Source organism: Protomyctophum bolini (assembly GCF_963924005.1).
Source record: "Protomyctophum bolini genome assembly, chromosome: 3".
In the NCBI taxonomy this organism is placed as follows: Eukaryota; Metazoa; Chordata; class Actinopteri; order Myctophiformes; family Myctophidae; genus Protomyctophum; species Protomyctophum bolini.
Genome location: NC_137864.1, coordinates 865,147 through 886,401, shown reverse-complemented (window position 1 = coordinate 886,401; position 21,255 = coordinate 865,147). Strand labels below are relative to the sequence as shown.

Sequence of the window (21,255 nt, the reverse complement as noted above, 5' to 3'; positions counted from 1 at the left end):
GAAGAGTTGTAATTTTAATTGACCCTCATGCATTCTTTATACATTCTTTATTCTTTATCTTCATGTATGCAAAAATAACTCCACATTGATGGAAGCAACAAACTCAGATGAGGTTGAAAGTTGGTGGAAGCAACAAACTCATATTACCTACTTCAATTATATATATAAATAGATCTTAGATTATATAGATCTTAAATTACCAACTGAGATAGCATTTTATGTAGACATATCCTAGAGGGTATAGCATGCATAACGTGAATGGCAAATGGAGTGGCAAAGTGAGTGTAATGTTGTTTAGCGTTGTTTAATGCAATCATATTGGACTTTTCTGTTTGGATGTCGAGGCTAGAAAGTAGTTTTTTGGCACTCAGTAGGCGTTCCCTGGTTTGATGATGTCACACGCATACCCTCTATATATGCATAGGTTCATTATATAGATATTCCACTGTTAGGCTCTTAGCTTACGTATGATTCATAATGACTATGTTTTATGTATATTATGATTAATAATTACTATGTTTTATGTATATTATGATTCATAATGACTATGTTTTAAGTACATTATGATTCATACTATGTTTTATGTATATTATGTATTGCCATGTTTTGTTCTTGCTGACTGAAAATCGCTCTGGATTAAGAGCATCTGCTAAATGTCAAAATTGTAAGAAAAACCAGTGAATGTAAATAATCAGAGACCCTTTTCAACTACAGTGAAACATGTGAAGTTATTTACCTTCATTGTTATCGGCCAGTTGCTCCACTCGACTCTCGCTGTGATTCATCCTCATTTCTACGCTGGACAGCTGAGCAAGGTTGGCTAAAATAATCACAATATCAACATTAAATCTCTCATTAATGAATGCAGTTTGATTAAAACACCACTAGTGATTATAGTACACCCAATGACTTTATTTCTATAATTAGTTTTTCCTGGTGAAGTATTTCAGTCACGGGGGCGGGGGGTCGAGAGACATGGCCAAAGCATTTCCGGGGTTCTCCAGAGGGGGTCCCTAGAGGGGGTCTCCAGAAGGGGTCCCTAGAGGGGGTCTCCAGAGGGGGTCCCTAGAGGGGGTCTCCAGAAGGGGTCCCTAGAGGGGGTCTCCAGAGGGGTCCCTAGAGGGGGTCTCCAGAAGGGGTCCCTAGAGGGGGTCTCTAGCCAAAACCGTTGAGAACCCCTGTCTTAAATCACATACAATATCCAGTCTAATATCATTATATGGATGTAATATTAATGCTAGGGTTGTTCCGATGTCACTAGAACCTATTATAAAACTCCACATTGATGGAAGCAACAAACTCAGATGAGGTTGAAAGTTGGTGGAAGCAACAAACTCATATTACCTACTTCAATTATATATATAAATAGATCTTAGATTATATAGATCTTAGATTACCAACTGAGATAGCATTTTATGTAGACATATCCTAGAGGGTATAGCATGCATAACGTGAATGGCAAATGGAGTGGCAAAGTGAGTGTAATGTTGTTTAGCGTTGTTTAATGCAATCATATTGGACTTTTCTGTTTGGATGTCGAGGCTAGAAAGTAGTTTTTTGGCACTCAGTAGGCGTTCCCTGGTTTGATGTCACGCGCATACCCTCTATATATGCATATGTTCATTATATAGATATTCCACTGTTAGGCTCTTAGCTTACGTATGATTCATAATGACTATGTTTTATGTATATTATGATTCATAATGACTATGTTTTATGTATATTATGATTCATAATGACTATGTTTTAAGTACATTATGATTCATACTATGTTTTATGTATATTATGTATTGCCATGTTTTGTTCTTGCTGACTGAAAATCGCTCTGGATTAAGAGCATCTGCTAAATGTCTAAATTGTAAGAAAAACCAGTGAATGTAAATAATCAGAGACCCTTTTCAACAACAGTGAAACATGTGAAGTTATTTACCTTCATTGTTATCGGCCAGTTGCTCCACTCGACTCTCGCTGTGATTCATCCTCATTTCTACGCTGGACAGCTGAGCAAGGTTGGCTGAAATAATCACAATATCAACATTAAATCTCTCATTAATGAATGCAGTTTGATTAAAACACCACTAGTGATTATAGTACACCCAATGACTTTATTTCTATAATTAGTTTTTCCTGGTGAAGTATTTCAGTCACGGGGGCGGGGGGTCGAGAGACATGGCCAAAGCATTTCCGGGGTTCTCCAGAGGGGGTCCCTAGAGGGGGTCCCTAGAGGGGGTCTCCAGAAGGGGTCCCTAGAGGGGGTCTCCAGAGGGGGTCCCTAGAAGGGGTCCCTAGAGCGTCCCTAGAGCTTTTTCCTGGCAACCCGAAGCCATCGGGCTGACTGAGCAGCAGCACGCCACAGCAGCTCCTCAGAAATGGATTATTTTTAATTACTTCTAAATGCCCGATCCCATCCAGCTACTGGTATTTGGTCAGTCTTTATCTCTATTTTAATATCATCATCAGATATTAACGATCAGTGATATTGATTATATTTTAGAAACTTCTGTCGAGTATCCTACTCTAACCACTGCCGCCAGCTTACCACTGGTTTGACAGCTAGCAGCCGACCGCTAACCTCGGCTAACCCTGACAGCCTGTCACCGTTGCTAGGATCACGTCAATTTTTTTGACCGACCGCAACAACGTCATGTTTTTGCACACTCGATGTTTTCTGTCGACTTTAACCCACACGGATTGCTGCCACTAGTTCACTGACGCTAGTCGGACGCTAGCCTAAACAGCTGGTTGCCGGTGCTAGCCCAGTGGCTAGTTTGACAGCTAGCATCTGCCAAGGGAGGAGCACCGAATCATCGATCCTGGGTGCAAATACTACGAGTCTACTCTCCGCAACGGGCCACATTCGTGGCCCCCGCGTGTAAGTGCCTTTCCAAACTGCTGTCCTTCTTGTTACACTATCCCCAAACAATTAGTCGGTTATCGTTTTCTATGTTACTGGCCATAGCTGCTTTCTAACCCTCAGCCAACATCATCATCATCATCATCATCATCATGGTTTCACCTACCTCATCGCCCGACTGCGAACGCTGCCTACAGCTGTCCCAAGAGGTCTCCCAGTTAAAATCAAGAGTGTCCAGACTCCACCAGATAAGAGCCGACGAAACGCTTATCGACAGCTTCTGTCTAGACGAGATCACTGCCGGTCCTGCTGCTGCCGCCGCCAAGGAAAGGCTGGAGCCGCTGGATGCAACCCTCCCGGCTGTCCTAGCCCGCTGCAACGGCGGCGGTGCCAGGCCCAAGGATACTCGCCCACCATTCAGGTCAGATCTTGACAAAACACTCCCCGCTCCCGGTTCCATTCCATTCCAGGCCAGCTCCACTCCAGTACGCTGGAAAAAGGTCTCCCGAGGCCCCCCTCCCCATCCTCTCACAGCCCAGGCCCCTCCAATCACCATAAGCAACTCTTTTTCTGCACTTAATATGAGTGAATTTCCCCCACTCTCCAATGGCCCGAAAAGCGACCGCCGTCACCTCCTCAAGGCGGCTGTGCAACGTCGGGCGGGAGGTTACTCTCCCCGCGAGCAAATGGCCAAGCACCCCCCCACACTCCTGAAACCGCCGCCGCTGATGGAACTCATACTGGCACCACGTCCCCTGCCACAGCTGCTCCCTCCCGTTAACAATGCTCCATCCACAGCGCCACCTCATCGGACCCCCTCCCCTCCTGCTGCTGTCCAGCACAGTCCTTTAAATCAAGTGAATCAGCCCACCGATAACAATGCTCTATCCACCGCGCCCCCCCCTACACTTCTGATTGTAGGGGACTCCATAATAAAGGCTATTTCTCCTTCCCTTTCTTTAATCCGCTGCTTTCCAGGCGCGACCGTCCCAATCCTCCTGGAGAAACTTCCACATGTTTTTCTTCATGTTTTGTTCTTAAATCACATACAATATCCAGTCTAATATCATTATATGGATGTAATATTAATGCTAGGGTTGTTCCGATGTCACTAGAACCTATTATAAAACTTCTGTCTTATCCTCATTTAGCTTGAGAAAGTTCTCACTCATCATTATAGTGGCCCTCTGGAGCGAGTGTGGAAATATAGTGGCTCTCTGGAATGAGTGTGGAACTATAGTGGCCCTCTGGACTAGTGAGTGTGAAACTATAGTGCCCGTCTGGAGCGAGTGTGGAACTATAGTGGCCCTCTGGAGCGAGTGTGGAACTATAGTGGCCCTCTGGAAGCGAGTGTGGAACTCTAGTGGCCCTCTGGAGCGAGTGTGGAACTATAGTGGCCCTCTGGAGTGAGTGTGGAACTATAGTGGCCCTCTGGAGCGAGTGTGGAACTCTAGTGGCCCTCTGGAGCGAGTGTGGAACTATAGTGGCTATTGGCCATATTCAGACCGCAGCCATCTTGCCAGCAACGTGATACCTAGGTGAAACTTCCCATAGACAGCTCTTTCATCCAAACAGAAAAGTCCTCTCTAATTATATTAAACAACGTCAAAATCACCAACATTGCAGCTGTAGGGAAAGCTTTGAATTATCCTCTTTCAATCTGTAAAGTGTTGTTTTCTTTCATAAAAAATCCACCGTAGACATTTTTTTTTATTTTATTTTATCCCACGATTTTGTAACCCAGTTTTCTTTTCACCCAGTGCCAATTATCTAATGTAATCCTGGGCGCTACACTTCCTCTGCCAACCTGGGGGGGCAGCGGACTGACCTCATGCCTCCTTCTATGCATGAGGAGTCCAAGCTGCTTCTTTTCACCTGACAGAGGGGAATTTCCCCGGCCGGACGTAGCGCGTGGAAGGGACACGTTATTCCAACCAGTTCCTTTCCCCTCCATCAGGCGCCCCGGCTGGCCAGGGGGAGGTAGTTTTAGAGACCAGGATTACGGCATGTTTTTGTGAGGGTATCTACCCTAGGGGACACGGGGAGAACATGCAAACTCCACACAGAAAGGCCCTATCGCCAACCCCCGCCTCGGGTATGGGCACTGATGACGCGGAGGAGGGAACACGCCGCCAGTGCCCACAGCGTCCCCAGCGGGAATCGAACCCAGGACCTTCTAGCTGTGAGGCGACAGCACTACCAACTGTGCCCCTTACGGGCTACTTCCTGTCAATAAATTCCTTGCAAGTGTTGGAGTTTGGAAGCGCTCGTTGAGTATCACTCAACAGCCCATGCGTACCACCTGTTTTGAATGTGCACATAGTGCAGCAGGCAGCAGGAGGTTCCTTTACTGATAACGAGCGCTTCCATACTCTGATACTAGAAAATAATCATCTGCAAGGAATTTATTGACTCATAACATGTCTACGGTGGATTTGTATTAAACAAAAACTTTACAGATTGAAAGACGATAATTCAAGCTGTCCCTACAGCTGTGATGTTGGTGATTTTGACATTGTTTAATATAATTAGAGAGGACTTTTCTGTTTGGATGAAAGAGCTGTCCATGGGAAGTGTCACCTAGTATCACGTTGCTGGCAAGATGGCTGCGGTCTGAATATGGCCTATTGTGTCTGGTCAATATTCAGTAGAACAATGTGAAGTTATAAACCTTCATTCACTTCTTCACTTGCAGCCAGCCGGGCTTCCATGGCTGTCCGTTTAGCTGAAAACAGAACAAACAGAACAAACAGGACATTAACATTCAGTCAATCATAAATACTAAATAGTTTCATTTAAAAACGCAGCAATAAGTTGAGTGTTTATTAACCCTAGAAGAACACTAAACCCAACTTTTGTCACACCATCACTAATTTAATCAGATGTAATATACACTATACTAGTAATTGGTGTACTGACCATGGTATTACTGTGCTTAACTGACCAGCCTGACCTGAACCCCACAGATAATCTAGGTTGTATTGTCAAGAGGAAGGCGTGAGACACTATATTCAACAATACTAATTAGTTTAAAACTGCTATCAAAGCAAATCTGGAAAACTCAAAATAATATTTTGAGTTGTAGTATTTTTTGATTTTCACGAGCTGTATGCCAGAATGATCAAGATTAAAACAAAACAAAGTTTTAAATATTTCACTTTATGCACAATTCATCTAGAATATATGAAAGTTTCACTTTTTGAATTATATTATGGAAGATAATTAATACATTTAATAAAATGAATATTCGAATGTTTTGAGATGCAGCTGTATAGTGTCCCTAGCCGCAATTTGCAACTCTAGATTGTCCAGAGTTGCAATACCCTCCATTGACTTTTGTTTCATATAAATCCACCATAGACATGCTATGAGCGAATACGAGACTGCTCGCCCCTTTACCAACTCGCCCCTGCAATTTTTTTTAATGTAGTTAACAATTAATTTAGTAGTTTCCCTCCCTCTCTGAAATGATCTTGTATACAGATTTATTTGATTGCATAGTAGTCGATCTCTAAAATTAGAAAGAACATCATGTCACAGAGACGGTGACTGCTTAATTAAGTGAATTTAGGACCTTCTAGCAGTTAATTTTGTTTTATTAATCACATACAGAAATGTGCATGGTGTTGGTCGATTTGGCACCTGCCCACAGAGCCAAAACTACTATGAACTGGTGTACTGACCATGGTAATACTGTGCTTAACTGACCAGCCAACTGGCCTGACCTGAACCACAGATAATTTATATTGTATTGTCAAGAGGAAGGTGTGACACTATATTCAACAATACAAATTAGTTTAAAGCTGTTATGAAAGCAAACATGGGCTTCCATAACACCTCAACAGTACCACAGGCTGATCACCTCCATGCCACGCCCCATTTATGAAATAATGTGTTTAAAAGTAGCTCAGACCACGTATTGAGTGCATAAATAAATGTACTTTTCAGATGGTCGACATTTCTGTATTTTAAACGTTTTTTTCTCATAACATATTCTAATATTTTGAGATAGGATGTTTTGATTGTCATGACCTGTATGCCAGAATCATCAAGATTACATCAAAACAAAGGTTTCAATATGTCACTTTATGCACAATGAATATATAATATATGAAAGTTTCACTTTACATTTAATACATTTAACAAAATTAATATTGTAATGTTTTGAGATGTTTTGAGCTGTGTAGTGTCCCTCTCCATCTCCCCTGAATGAATATTGTAATGTTTTGAGATGCAGCTGTGTAGTGTCCCTCTCCATTATAAACCTTCATGCTGTTGGTTTGCTTCTTCACTTGCAGCCAGCCTGGTTTCCATGGCTGTCAGTTTAGCAAGGAGGGCTGAAAACACAAGAGCATAACATTCAGTCAATCATATATACTAAAAAGTTTCATTTAAAAACACATCTATCTGTAAGCGTGTGACATCATCATCGTACCCGGAAGTTATGCTGCAATTCCTACTGAGTGGCAAAATACTACTTTCTGGCCTTGATAGCCTTTAGTTTACATCCACACAGAAAGGTCATATCTGATTGACAGCCCATACATCCACACAGAAAGGTCCTATATCTCTGATTGACACCCCTTACATCCACACAGAAAGGTCCTATATCTGATTGACAGCCCTTACATCCAAACAGAAAGGTCCTATATCTAAACTCACTTTGCCACTCGATTTGACACTCACTTTATGCATGCATGTACGCTCTATAAGAGTGTTTTCTAATAAGTTAAAATAATCAGGGGATATTAAAGGAGAATTCCATGCTAGAAGGCTTTCTTACCCTTCTTACCTTTCATCACGTCCCCACCAAAGAGGTCCAGGTGGTTATGTGCATTGTGTTGGTAAACTGACAGTGATACACGTTATGTGCATGGTGTTGGTTCACTGACAGTGATACAACATGTTATGTGCATTGTGTTGGTTGATTTGGCACCTGCCCACAGAGCCAAAACTACTATGAACTGGTGTACTGACCATGGTAATACTGTGCTTAACTGACCAGCCAACTGGCCTGACCGGAACCACAGCTAACTACAACTTGTCCAAAATGCAGCAGCCAGAGTTTTAACTAGAACTAAGATGAGAGAACATATTACTCCAGTTTTGGCATCACTGCACTGGCTTCCGGTTGTTTTTAGGGTTGATTTTAAAATTATTTTACTTGTCTATAAAGCTCTCAATGGTCTCGCACCTTCCTACCTACATGACTGCCTGCCTAAATATGTCCCAAACCGCCCCCTAAGGTCTTCCACTGCTGGCCTGCTCGCTTTGCCAAAAAAAAAGGCAACTAAAAAATACGGGGAAGCAGCTTTTTGCTTTTACGGGCCGTCGGCATGGAACAAGCTCCCACTGTACCTTCGTCAGGCAGCCTCTGTAGACATTTTTAAAGCTCAGCTCAAGACCCACTTCTACAACATTGCTTTTAATTGATCTTTTATTTTTTATTTTTGTTATTCATGACCTTACTGTATTGCATTACTGCTTGTTTTTAATGTTGTTGCCTTGCTTTTCTTTTATCCTCCATTTCTCTGTAAAGCACTTTGAGCTGCATTTCATGTCATGAAAGGTGCTATACAAATAAAGTTTTATTATTATTATTATTAATTACTTGCGCAAGCAGAGCGCGCAAGTAATAATTTCGCTTGGTCTCTTCAAAGTGACAGCCAGTTTTTTTTTCAACCACATTACGTCATCACATACATAATTGTGACAGGTGCCAGCTGAAAGTGCCTCAACTCGCCAGAATTAAATGGTCTAAATGGTCAAAATAAAACCGTTTTTTTTTTTATGTGATTTTCTTTTTTTTTCATATTAAGACAGTTTGAATGTTGAAGAAGGTTTTTATTCCAACAGATTGTTCATTTGGGCAAATTAAACGTATACATTTATATGTCAAAGTAGGCTTGTTTTTTAACAATGTTTTGGGGCCGGAGAAGCGCAGTTCTGAGATTTGCATGTTGTTTTCGATTGGTTCTGAGATCTCTTTGTTCTGAGGTTTCACGCTCTGGTTACCGCCCATTAGCGTGCTTGTGTGTTTATAAACACAGAATTATTCTACATGGCTATAGTATGGAGGAGCTTTTGGGTTATACTTTACAGGAAAATAAACAAAACCACGTAGCTACACGCTCAAATACGCTTCCCAGCCTGGAGAATAGACTTCCACCATCACACAACAACAGGCTAAAAGCTAGCTAGCCTAGTTAGCTAGCTGTCTGTGTGTCGTGTGTTAACAGAGGGACATTGACTTAACTGCTGAGATGTTGTCATAAGCATCTAAACACATGTTTTCACTCCTAAAATGTATAAAACTAATGATACATGTGAAACGTTGCCCGTTAGTGCTATATTGCTTCATCCATGGAAGAGTGTTGCTGCTTATTCTTGTTCTTTTCCTCCAGCCGCAAAGAGCCAAAATAACTCGTCTTTTCTTTAAATCATAACTCTCTCATTTTTTGCTCATTTAAAAAAATTCAAAATACTATATAAACTACGAAATTCGGGCTTTCATTTTGTATATAGATCGTTTGTGTAGGCCGTCTCTACGAAACGGTATCAAGTGAAAAGGAAATGTCGTTTTGTGTAAAAGATCGTCAAATATATGGCCGTTAGTACTGTTAATTCAACATCCGGTGAGGGGAGGATACGGATTGTGTATGGAAATCAGCGCATACAGTGGGTGGGCTTTAGACCGGATGTAAGCCACATCCACTAAATGTACACTAAATAGAAATCGTAGACCTGCATAAAATGGTGTAGCCTACTGCAGCTATTTACAACCAGGTAGTGTATAAGTGAAATTGAACACTTAAATTAGTATTTAATACTTGAATACTTATACTTAGTATTTAATACTTAGTACTTTCAAAAGGGTTTATTGGGGCACCTTACAAATTGCATTGTTTGTTTAAACATCAGTGTTTATATACAGTCAGTGTTTCTATATTGCACTGTTGACAGCTAAAACGTTCTAAGGTGGTCATTGTGGGTGGAGTTAAGTACCTATTGTCCCTCCCATTGTCACACCCACTTCTATCCAGCTCTAAGGTGTTAAAAATGTTGTGAATATTGAAAGGGACTTTTCTCAGCTTTGGGTGAAAGGCCCCAATCATTTTATGATACATAATGAATGATACATCATATGAAAGCTTACATTCTGTACTTTAATAATCTGTAATAATATGTAATCTGTAAAAATCGAGTTGAGGCACTTTTTGCTGGCACCTGTCACATATACACACCATGTACTCTGGTCCCAGCTCTCAACGATGACGTAATGTGGTATCTGGTCCCAGCAAACCAGGCACAGACTTGCATACATAAAAACGGTTGAAAAAAACTTGGCTGTCACTTTTTGGAACCAAGTAACCACAGTATACTGCTAATCAAATTACAACTACATACTCTGTATGTAGTTGTAATGTGATTTGTAATTTGTAAATCTGTGCCTGGTCTGCTGGGACCAGACTACACAGATGACCATATCTCTTACGTCATCACTGAGAGCTAGTCATACATATACACACCATGTACTCTGGTCCCAGCTCTCAACGATGACGTAATGTGGTATCTGGTGGGACCAGATTACACAGATGATAGGGGTGTGCATCTGTCCTTTACAAGACGATTCGATACGTATCGATATGCATGGGCTACGATGCGATTCAGAGACGATACATTTATACACAGAACGATTCGAATTCGATTCGATTCGGTGGAATTCGATGCGATTTCGATTTTGTGGAATTTGAGGCGATTCGATACGATACGGTGCGATCTGACACATTTAACCTTTTTTAGATTTTTTATTTGAAGCTAGATCTATAAAGAATAGGGTTGGGACTTAAAAAAAAACATCTAATAAATTGGAGGATTTGTGATTAATTAATCTAAATTAATCACATTTTAATCGCATATCAATAGGCCTATTTGACCTGATCAGTGAGCTTTTTTTTCAAATGGATTTGGATATGAGTGAATCAATGAATGAATAGGCAATTAAAAAAGTAGTAATAATAATAGTGATAATATTATTATCCTGCTACCCTAATAGACAGGGGGTACATGAGCACATGGCCGTTCATTCGTGCTCCGACCAAACCACACTTCCACCACGCATCTCTCTATGCAAAATAAAACCTGCACACTCCCACAAAACATATAGACTACATTGCATTCGCCAAAAATGTTTTATTTACTGTTTAAATATTACTTTTCTGAAACACGCTATTCTTGCTCAACCTCAACAGCCTACGTCAAAATCGTCATGTTGGCGTCTACTACGCCAACTACGTTCACTTCATGGGGCCAGTCTTTCACAGTGACACACACGTTACATGAACCACGCGACCGGGATGGTTTCTACCCCTCAATGTCGTATTTGCTGCGCCCTTCTAATGCTGCGCCACGCCTACTCTATACTGCTCCATAGACAGCGACTCGAAGTCGAACAGCAGCAGCAGCTCCGTCAGGCGTCACAAAGCCCACAGCACTGCACAGCCCCACACCCAAATGAATCGAATGAATGAATAAGGCGCTTTTATCGCTTTTGCTCAGTGGATGGGACATTTACATTCAAAGCTATCGGATGGACGCGTGGATAACGGCATGGTTGTGTGCACTCGGAGGGAAAGGTTCCATATAGCTTCCATGCTAGCTGCTTCAGACACAGGGGAGGGGAGTGAGATGGCCCGGCTCACGGGACTCCAGTGCGAAATAGCGCTTATGCAACAATTACCCTAAAAACACAAACACCTCAACTCCATGTCATTGTGAATAAGAATTTAGAGCGAAAAAATAATTTTTGGAAGGACACTTTCACCCAGTATGAAGCTAAATGTGGAAGCCGTGTGTGTCACACCAAAACTGGTGACCTATATAATCCTGTAACGCCGTGCATTCTGTGCTTGCGTGCGCATTTCCCAAATCTCAGTGATTTATCCACACATCGCTCTGTGTGTGTGTGTGTGTGTGTGTGTGTGTGTGTGTGTGTGTGTGTGTGTCGCGTCGCCCTCCAGCTGCAATTGCGAGTGTGCGCTGTGTGCAGGGCACACTACTGAGTTTAAAAACACAGCTGAAACATGAAGTGGAGTCTGTCAACTCCCGCAATTTCCTTCTTCCCATATTGCGCTGCAACGTAACTAGGATGAGCCCCCCGAATTAATCAATCACTACATTAGTTGCCTGTTCAATCTATCATCTTTTGTTTTACTGCCCATTACATGAAGCATTAACACATGTATTATTTTGTAGAATGACAACCATCTGTGCAGACTTTTTCTGCTTGGAGGACTATGAAAAACTGGAATTATGTTTTAGGAAAGGTACTTTTGCTTTGGCAGACTTTTTATGCAGGGCGTGGGAAATAAGACAGAATGTTTTGTTTGTGTAAAAAACAAAAAGGGAATATCAACAAAACATATCTGTTTATTGTACACAATGCAATATTGAATGCAATGATATGGTGTGTCCTGTAAGCCCATGTGGGCTGGGCGCCTTTGGTGCATGACACAAAAATAAAGAAATCTATCTATCTATCTATTCAGGCCCATTCAATTAATCTATCACTACATTAGTTGCCTGTTCAAAACTAAACTACACTTTATGAAATCATTGTTGCAGCCTACACACATATATTCAGGCCCATTCAGAACACATTTCCCAAATCTCAGTGATTTATCCACACATCGCTCTGTGTGTGTGTGTGTGTGTGTGTGTGTGTGTGTGTGTGTGGGCGTGTGTGTGTGTGTCGCGTCGCCCTCCAGCTGCAATTGCGAGTGTGCAGGGCACACTACTGAGTTTAAAAACACAGCTGAAAAATGAAGTGGAGTCTGTCAACTCCCGCAATTTCCTTCTTCCCATATTGCGCTGCAACGACACTGGGATGAGGCCCCCGAAGGGGGCCGAAATTCTAGTTTATATAATGCTTCTCTGAGTACTTAGACGCTTTTCAAGGGGAACATTAGAAAACTAATAAAAACAACTTTATAAGAGAAAAACTAAGACTATGGAATAAAATAAATGAAAGTGGAATGAGATAGCTGGGGAAAGACATTCTGGGTTTGAATTTATAGGTGGTGGCATATCTCTGAGCTTTGGGAAGTGCATTGTTTTGACAGGTCTGCCTGCTGTGGACAGTGAAACCAGACGCAACGATACAGTCATACTGTAGATGCAAACAGACGTGTACAGTAGCTGCTCGGCCTGCTCCAAATGATATTCCCATTCGTCTTTGTGTCTGCCCGTGTAAACGCAGCATCGACTGTGAGGGTTGGGGAACGAATGGACCATAGAGTTATTAAGGTTATTCTAACGATATGGACCAGAGTTAAACTAATGTTAGCTCCCATGCTAACTATATGCTACCCTCGTCAGAAACAACACGACCATCCAGATCGGGTGGAAGCTGTTGATATCACGTTGCTTGTGCCCGTGGATGGGAAATTAAATGTAAAAGGCTATAGAAGCGTGGATGAAAGGCAAAGCACAGATGTGCAATAATAATGCTGTGTCGTGACTCGTATCTGCGTTTTTCCAGCAGTTAGTTGAATTATATCGATTCGCAGCTTTAGGATCGAACCAACGTCCGATGCAGACGCTATTTTGACCGATCCAGACACACGTGCATCGATGTAGTCGCATTGTTAATGTTAAAATCGATTATCGATTCATATCGATATTTTTTGACACCACTAACAGATGACCATTTCTCTTACGTCATCACTGAGAACTAGTCATACATATACACACCATGTACTCTGGTCCCAGCTCTCAACGATGACGTAATGTGGTATCTGGTCCCAGCAAACCAGGCACAGACTTGCATATACATAAAAACGGTTGAAAAAAACTTGGCTGTCACTTTTTGGAACCGAGTAACCACAGTATACTGCTAATCAAATTACAACTACATACTCTGTATAGTTGTAATGTGATTTGTAATTTGTAAATCTGTGCCTGGTCTGCTGGGACCAGATTACACAGATGACCATTTCTGATGACGTAAGTAATACAACATTATGTTTCTGGAGTGTATAAAAGTAACGCAAATGTCAAAAAGTTAACCATTAAGCTTAACGTCGTTGTAGTGTAAGTATATAACTAACTAAACCAAACAGGACTGTTATTTGAAATTTGTAATATGTAAATCTGTGCCTGGTCTGCTGGGACAAATTACACAGATGACCATTTCTCTTACGTCATCACTGAGAGCTATAGTCATACATATACACACCATGTACTCTGGTCCCAGCTCTCAACGATGACGTAATGTGTAATCTGGTCCCAGCAAACCAGGCACAGATTTGCATACACATAGAAACGGTTGAAAAAGACGGCTGTCACTTTTTGGCACCAAGTAACCACAGTATACTGCTAATCAAATTACAAGTACATACTCTATATGTAGTTGTAATTTGAAATTTGTAATTTGTAAATCTGTGCCTGGTCTGCTGGGACAGATTACACAGATGACCATTTCTCTTACGTCATCACTGAGAGCTAGTCATACATATACACACCATGTACTCAGAGGCAGAAACTGAGATTTGACAGTTTATAGCGGTTTGTAGCGGTCGAAAGTACTTGCGCGCAGAGTCGCGGTTCTAGTTTATATTGTATTGTCAAGAGGAAGGAGTGAGACACTATATTCAACAATACAAATGAGTTTAAAGCTGTTATGAAAGCAAACATGGGCTTCCATAACACCTCACCACAGGCTGATCACCTCCATGCCACGCCCCATTGATGAAATAATTTGTTTAAAATTAGCATACATAAATGTACTTTTCAGATGGTCGACATTTCTGTATTTTAAACGTTTTTTTCTCATAACATATTCTAATATTTTGAGATAGGATGTTTTGATTGTCATGACCTGGTATGCCAGAATCATCAAGATTAAATCAAAACAAAGGTTTCAATATGTCACTTTATGCACAATTAATCTATAATATGTGAATGTTTCACTTTTTGAATTATATTATGGAAGAAAATAATACATTTAATACATTTAACAACATTAATATTGTAATGTTTTGAGATGCAGCTGTGTAGTGTCCCTCTCTCCATCTCCCCTGAATGAATATTGTAATGTTTTGAGATGCAGCTGTGTAGTGTCTCTCTCCATCTCCCCTGAATGAATATTGGAATGTTTTGAGATGCAGCTGTGTAGTGTCTCCCCTGAATTAAAACAATGTTATTTATAAGTTATAAACCTTCATGCTGTTTGTTTGCTTCTTCACTTGCAGCCAGCCTGGTTGTCAGTTTAGCAAGGAGGGCTGAAAACACAAGAGCATAACATTCAGTAAATGATAAATACTAAATAGTTTCATTTAAAAACATCTATCTGTAAGCTGTCTGATTGACAGCCCATACATCCAAACATAAAGGTCCTATCTGATTGACAGCCCATACATCCACACATAAAGGTCCTATCTGATTGACAGCCCATACGTTCCACACATAAAGGTCCTATCTGATTGACAGCCCTTACATCCACACATAAAGGTCCTATCTGTTTGACAGCCCATACATCCACACATAAAGGTCCTATATCTGCGTCAAACAATGTTAAACCTTCGACCTTCGACGGCCAGGTTATCCCCTTCTCCTCCTCAGTCACAAACCTGGGTGTCAGGTTTGACCCTCACCTGACATTCAGTGACCACATAAAACTTCTATGCAGAACCGCATTCTACCATCTCAAAAACATCTCCAAACTCCGCCCCCTTCTAACCCAGTCAGATGCAGAGAAGCTCTCCCATGCCTTTATCTCCTCTAGACTGGACTACTGCAACGCCCTCTTCATCGGGATTCCTGGCAAACATATACAGAAGCTGCAATACATTCAGAACAGCGCTGCCAGGGTCCTGATGAAAGTCCGCAAGCATGACCATATCACACCCATCCTCTTCACATTGCACTGGCTCCCCGTTACAGCCAGGATCCACTACAAGGTTCTGCTGATCACTTTCAACTGCTTAAACGGACATGCCCCTCCATACCTACAGGAACTAATCACCCCTCCAAAAACATCCTCCACCCGCACCCTCAGATCCGCAAACAAGCTCCTGCTCCATGTTCCCGATACCAAGCTGCGCACCATGGGGGACCGGGCCTTTTGCTCAGCAGCACCACGTTTGTGGAATGGCCTCCCCATAGACCTGAGAGTGCCACAGACTGTGGAATGCTTTAAAAAAGGCCTGAAAACCTTCTTGTTCCGGAAGGCCTTTTTATGCTGAACTGTTTTTGCACTGTTTTTTGTTAAACCTGTTTTTAACCTTTTATGATATCATATGTTTTTAAACCTTGTAGCACTCTGAGATTCCCTGTGAATGAAAAGTGCATTATAAATAAAATTCATTATTATTATTATTATTATTAAACTCACTTTGCCACTCGATTTGCCACTCACTTCATGCATGCATGTATGCTCAATATATTATAGAGCATATATAAAGTCTATAAGAGTGTTTTCTAATAAGTTATAATAGTCAGGGGATATTAAAGGAGAATTCCATGCTAGGCTTTCTTACCTTTCTTACCTTTCTTCGTAGTTGTTACGTCCCCACCAAAGAGGTCCAGGTGTTTTTTTGTGCGAAACCTCCTTATTGGCTATTTCCCCTATCATAAGCCCTCAATGAATTGCATTGAATTGAATGGGAATGGAAAGGGGCTATGGGGTATTGTGCTAATTCGCTCATTTCCATCGAAATAAATAGTAAAGTGTGCCGCTTGGGTTATTATTTATGAAGAGAGGATATATACAAAAATATAATGATTTTGAGCGAACACCCCATAGCCCCATGACACCTGGACCTCTTTGGTGGGGACGTAACAACTACAAATAAAGGTAAGAAAGCTATCTAGCATAGAATTCTCCTTATTATAGAATATTCTGGGAATACATTTCTTACCAAGAATTTTCTTCACTAATGTGTTTGTAAAGGTGTCTACTAACATATCTATAGTCACCAATGTGTTTGTAAAGGTGTCTACTAACATAGCTATAGTCACCAATGTGTTTGTAAAGGTGTCTACTAACATATCTGTAGTCACCAATGTGTTTGTAAAGGTGTCTACTAACATATCTATAGTCACAAATGTGTTTGTAAAGGTGTCTACTAACATATCTATAGTCACCAATGTGTGTGTAAAGGTGTCTACTAACATACTAACATATCTATAGTCACCAATGTGTTTGTAAAGGTGTCTACTAACATATCTATAGTCATCAATGTGTTTGTAAAGGTGTCTACTAACATATCTATAGTCACCAATGTGTTTGTAAAGGTGTCTACTAACATATCTATAGTCACCAATGTGTTTGTAAAGGTGTCTACTAACATATCTATAGTCACCGATGTGTTTGTAAAGGTGTCTACTAACATATCTATAGTCACCAATGTGTGTAAAGGTGTCTACTAACATATATATAGTCACCAATGTGTGTAAAGGTGTCTACTAACATATATATAGTCACCAATGTGTGTAAAGGTGTCTACTAACATATCTATAGTCACCAATGTGTTTGTAAAGGTGTCTACTAACATATCTATAGTCACCAATGTGTTTGTAAAGGTGTCTACTAAAATATCTATAGTCACCAATGTGTTTGTAAAGGTGTCTACTAAAATATCTATAGTCACCAATGTGTTTGTAAAGGTGTCTACTAACATATCTATAGTCACCAATGTGTTTGTAAAGGTGTCTACTAACATAGCTATAGTCACCAATGTGTTTGTAAAGGTGTCTACTAAAATATCTATAGTCACCAATGTGTTTGTAAAGGTGTCTACTAAAATATCCCACATTGTTTTCTATTCAACCCCCCTTTGGAATGTTTGACAGCTGCTGAAAGTTGGGGTACCATACAACCATTATAAGGCAAAATGTTCTACATTTTATTATGCTTTAAGTAGCATGTGATATGTCAAATTACGGGGTTTTCATGATTCTGATTTCAAGCATTATTTTTGCACAAACACACTCCTTGGGCTGAATTAGGCCATAGTATAGTATTAAAATACTTGATATTATAAGTAATTATAATAAAGTTTATGTGTTATGATTAAGCTTATAAAGTATAATGATTATTTATCAGTGCCTATAAATAAAATTATTCATGTTTATGAGAAGATTATAATGTCTTATAAGTGTGTTCATAAATACGTTTTAAACATGGGATGCATAGCAAATGTTATCAAATAATAATTGAAGCACTGAGAAAACTGTTGCACCTTTTCTTCGTCCTTTTTCTCTTCAAACTTGACTATGGTAGAGGTTGTCTCAAAAACATAAGGGAAACTTTGACAGGAAAAGACTCGCTCACCGTATAGAAAAATAAGTAAAACTCCTTAGACTGAGACTTAGAAAAATATATTTTATTTTATTGTATCATGCTGTGCTCATGGTGCTCTGTGCTCATGGTGCAATTAAAAAGCAAACGTTTCGGTCCTCAGACCTTCGTCAGTGCTATGGTTTTTCACAGACAAAGAACTTACTCTTAAACAACTCCAAAACAATACAGCTCAGGTGCCGAGAATTACTAATTGGTGACATCACCTGATTGTGGGCGTGGACATTACAGAAAGGATAATTATACAAAATCACAGTTATATAGGAAACAAGAATATTGCATACTGTACATCACATGTTGACAGACTTATATAATCACTTTTTGAATATAACTTTTTACTTTATAGGTAGCACTGGAGGGAGAGATCTTCATTCAAGCCACCTGGATTGACAGACTTTAAATAAAAAATCCATCTAGATTCAGTTTGGAGGAGTTCAGTGTCTAAATCACCCCCTCTTCTAGATTTCTTAATTTGATCAATAACTGTGTAAGACAGATCTGCTATGGACAGATCTGCTATGAAGATCTGCTATGAAGTGTCTGGCGACAGGAGATTTGATGTCCTTGCGTCTGATGGCACTCATGTGTTCTATGATGCGTGTGCGGACTGCCCTAGATGTTTTGCCTACGTACTGAAGATTACATTTACATGTGATCATGTAGACTACATTAGAGGAACTACAATTTACAAATTGTCTGATAGTGTATTGTTTGTTAGTTTGCTTTTGGTCTTTGCAAAGACCAAAAAGAAACATTCATGTGCCTGCATCACTATACTTATAATCCTTTGAGCAATGATATACGTAGCATCATAGAGAAACACTGGCATGTTTTGTCAGCTGACCCTGAAGGTGCTAAAGTGTTTACTGACCCTCCTCTTTTCTCTCATTATAGATCTCAAAGCATCAGAGACTATATGGTGAAAGCAGACTGCTACATACCCCCCCAGCAACACACGGGGCGGTTGGATGGAGTCACCGGCTTCTACCCTTGTCTACATTGCGTGGCCTGTAAAAACTCCAAGAAAACAAACACATTTACTAGTGCAGTTACTAACAAACAATACACTATCAGACAATTTGTAAATTGTAGTTCCTCTAATGTAGTCTACATGATCACATGTAAATGTAATCTTCAGTACGTAGGCAAAACATCTAGGGCAGTCCGCACACGCATCATAGAACACATGAGTGCCATCAGACGCAAGGACATCAACAAATCTCCTGTCGCCAGACACTTTATGGAAGCCGGTCACTCCATAGCAGATCTGTCTTACACAGTTAATCAAATTAAGAAATCTAGAAGAGGGGGTGATTTAGACACTAAACTCCTCCAAACTGAATCTAGATGGATTTTTTATTTAAAGTCTGTCAATCCAGGTGGCTTGAATGAAGATCTCTCCCTCCAGTGCTACCTATAAAGTAAAAAGTTATATTCAAAAAGTGATTATATAAGTCTGTCAACATGTGATGTACAGTATGCAATATTCTTGTTTCCTATATAACTGTGATTTTGTATAATTATCCTTTCTGTAATGTCCACGCCCACAATCAGGTGATGTCACCAATTAGTAATTCTCAGCACCTGAGCTGTATTGTTTTGGAGTTGTTTAAGAGTAAGTTCTTTGTCTGTGAAAAACCATAGCACTGACAAAGGTCTGAGGACCGAAACGTTTGCTTTTTAATTGCACCATGAGCACAGAGCACCATGAGCACAGCATGATAAAATAAAAGAAAATATATTTTTCTAAGTCTCAGTCTAAGGAGTTTTACTTCTTTTTCTATACGGTGAGCGAGTCTTTTCCTGTCAAAGTTTCCATCAAATAATAATTAAAACATTGACGTTCTCACCTTCATTCACAGAACCTCCTCCTGGTGCTCCCACCTCATTCTTACTGGAATTACGTTTGTTGTCCTTTTCTGGAAAATAAATAAAAAACAAAATCATGTCAAACAAACTCACTCACTCATTTCATAAATATCACCATATCTATACATGTCATAAATATCACCATATCTATACATGTCATAAATATCCACCATATTGCAGGTCTCTACCGGGGTAGACCTGTAATATTCTCTTCGGGACCCGACGTCTCTGACCAACGGGCCGTGGGCCGGGCTCACGCGACGTTATATAAATGTTCCGATGTGAATTTCACCCAGACTGGACTTGCTTCAGCAGCGCGGCAGCATGCTGCTGTCTGCTCCATAGTGACGTGACAATAAACCCCCCCCCCACACACACACACACACACACACACACACAAGCACACTAACATCTGGTAAAAACAATAAAGACTTTGAAACAACGTGTTTTACATTCTATCTCTCTCACTACACGCCTAAATATCTCTCTCTCTCTCTCTCTCTCTCTCTCTCTCTCTCTCTCTCTCTAAATAAATAAATAAATAAACTACATTACATTTGACTCTTGTGTTATATTCTTGTGAAATATTCAGTACCATTACATTTGACCGTACATTTGACTCTTTGACCCTACATTTGACTCTCATTCCAAAACAGAGAGGGGGGGGGGGGGGGGCATCAATTATACTATAATAATGCTACCCATAGTTCACCCTGCAGCAACAGAACACATTGCAGATACCAAGTTACAGCAATGACACCACTGGGCTCTAGTCTATCTACTTTGTTACAGCAATGACACCACTGGGGTCTAGTCTATTTACTTTGTTATAGCAAATGCTCCACAACAACACAGTGAACTCCAGTGAACCTTGTTCGTATCAAGGTTCAAGGTTGAGCACTCCAATCAAACTACTATTGTGACACTGCATTCCTTTAAATCCTCGCATGGCCTTCATGAATCACTCATCATGTACTTAATCATCTGTTTTGAATCTCAGGTATGTTTCCATTGCATAGTTTCTCATCAACAGTACAGTGCCGACACCGTAATTGACACCACAACTATTTAAGCTATGTTTACAAACAAACCCAAAACTTGTTTAGCTTGTAGAACATCCTGTCTCCTCATTTCCCCAAGTAACACTGTCCTCTGAAAGGCCATCTGCAAT

At 40.5% G+C, this 21,255-nt stretch overlaps 1 long non-coding RNA gene across 1 annotated transcript; it reads right to left on the bottom strand.

The window, feature by feature from the left end:
• Positions 1–1,925: 1,925 nt before the first annotated feature.
• Positions 1,926–20,135, bottom strand: LOC308312751. Its single transcript, XR_013963805.1, has 4 exons — positions 20,066–20,135; positions 7,120–7,191; positions 5,526–5,579; positions 1,926–2,014 (listed from the first exon to the last, which is right to left on the bottom strand). It is a non-coding gene; the product is annotated as an uncharacterized lncRNA (long non-coding RNA).
• Between the last annotated feature and the right edge of the window lie 1,120 nt (positions 20,136–21,255).